We start from the raw sequence: 2,492 nt of genomic DNA on the forward strand, positions 1-2,492 counted from the left end.
TACCCAAGATTTTAGTTCTGGGTCTCAGAGATTACTAAAAGGACTACTATGGCCTAGCTCGTTTACCTTTGAAAGCGCCTCCTGTAGCTCAGTTGGTAGAGCATGGCGCTTGCAATGCCAGGGTTGTGGGTTCGATTCCCACGAGGGGCCAGTATTTAAAATTGATGCACTCACTAACTGTAAGTCGCTCTGGATAAGAGCGTCTGCTAAATGACGTAAATGTGAAGGCCCTGTCCTTTAATATATGAGAGGAAGTATGGCGCTCATACTGTGTCTGTGGCGAAGGGCTGGAGGAGCTGGCAGAGGGCCTTAGCACAGAAGCTCCTTCCTCAGCCATCTGCACAACTCCCAGCTCCCCACAGTTTAACACACCTGGGCCAGTTTTATATTGTTAAATAAAGACTTTTAAAGGGATCTTTACAGCTCCACGTGACCCGATATCATGAAGGATCTCCTTTGTTTCTCAGCCTAATCGCAGCCTCTTTAAAGTTTAATGGGAGCGAGTAAAATATTGATAACTAATATCAGCTGGGGGCTGGCGGGGGGACAGTAGCCCCCTTCTGGGCCCTGTGTTGGCCCTCGCTGCCTGGCACCTCTCCAGGGGCCCTAGGGTGACCAGATGTGTGTACTGTAGGATAGGACCCTCATGTTTGTGGCAGCGGCTGTGTACATGTGTGTCTGTCTGTGTGCGTGCCCACGTGTGTCTGTCTGTGTGCGTGCACGTGTGTGTCTGTCTGTGTGCGTGCACGTGTGTGTTTAGGATCCTGTGTTGTGACTTACAGTGAGGCTCCCGAGTGGTGCAGCGGTCTAAGGCACTGCATCTCAATGCTTGAGGCGTTACTACAGACCCCCTGGTTCAATTCCAGGCTGTGTCACAACTGGCCGTGATTGGGAGTCCCATAGGGCGGTGCACAATTGGCCCAGCGTCGTCCGTGTATGGCCGGTGTAGGCCGTCATTGTAAATAAGAATTTGTTCTTAACTGACTTGCCAGGTTAAATAAAAAATAAAAATAAACAGTGAGGAAATGCCTGTTCTAACTTGATACGAAGTTATGGCTCTCTAGCTCGTACTTTGTGTTTCCCAAATGCTCTAAGGTGTTGACTGACAGGTCAGATGCCAGGGAGGTAAAGTTCATGTTTCAGCAGTGTAACTCGTACTACTCCTGGCTCATTTACCTGACAAAGAGGCCAAAGTTGCTGATTGTGAAAGCCCTGAGGGCAGTGTCTACCTCCATACACACAGACGGACTGGCAAGCACAGCAAATTCACTGGCTTTTAGCCCAAAGGCACACCAACACAGGTCACTTCTCATTACCTTCATTATGGTCAGAACTACAACGAGCTGCAGAATACAGCCCTGACAGAATTACAGACAACATTAGTAGGTCTGTATATACATACAAAAATGTCAAGTCAATATTTACGTCTGCTTTTTGCACGGACAAGCAGATAACATTTGGGAGATGGACGGAAGTGGACACAACTTGTCAGTGATCATAACGAGTTGAACAACATGAAAGAAAGAGCTGGAGAAATGGACGTGACACCGAAACGTGTTAACGAACGAAGAGACCATGCCGAGTGGAGAGGAGAGGGATCAAAAATAAAATAGACTGGTATTTACTTTATTTTGAGATTCCAGGGGGTTCTCTCATTTATCTCTCTCTTCTTTAAACGCAGAGGTTGCTAAAAGCCTATTGCTCAGCACTTTCTCTTCCTTCTCCTTACCGTTTAATATTGATGATTCTCACAGGATAAAATAAGTTAAGTGGAGATATGGTAATCCCTACTCTGCTAGCCCAACTCGTTTGTTTACTCTGGGGTGTCAATATGTAGCTACGCCGCCTCTCCACTCGCATTTCATTTCACGTTTAACATCGCTCCCCCTCTTTAACACACACACCATCAAGGTCGTGAATGGCAAAATAATTTCAGACTCTCAAATGAATTATTCAGAGATAAAAGCACAAATAGAGGTGGCTCAGCCTGGAGTTATTATTTTATAGAGCTAAAGAGAGTATCAAATGCTGATTTTCTTACATCTTCTTGATTGATGAATAGCCTATCACATTTTGATGGAAAATAATTGCGCAATAAATACAATGGATTAATCTAATTGAAGTCCTGTAGTCAGATACATGTTGTATTTGCAATGGCTTAATAATACCAAATTGGTACACAATACCCCTGTGCTACCAGGGTTGTGTAGTTGACTCCACCACACACTGTTCGGTAACTCAAAGGTTTAGCCTTTTGGACCCGTTATGATTAAACTATTGTCGAGGAACCAAACCATAGTTTGGCTGGGGCTGGCCAGAGCTGGAGAGAGCTTACCACTGTATTTGAGGTTTGAATCTTCTTTTCCAGTCTCCCTCTGAGAAAGAAATATATTTATTAATGGCTAAATCATTACCGTGTTGAACTGAAGGTACAGTTTATTCAGTAAAAACGGTCTCAGTCAGAGCCAGGGTGATAGAACAGAGATATTCTC

Source organism: Coregonus clupeaformis, unplaced genomic scaffold (assembly GCF_020615455.1).
Source record: "Coregonus clupeaformis isolate EN_2021a unplaced genomic scaffold, ASM2061545v1 scaf0132, whole genome shotgun sequence".
In the NCBI taxonomy this organism is placed as follows: domain Eukaryota; kingdom Metazoa; phylum Chordata; class Actinopteri; order Salmoniformes; family Salmonidae; genus Coregonus; species Coregonus clupeaformis.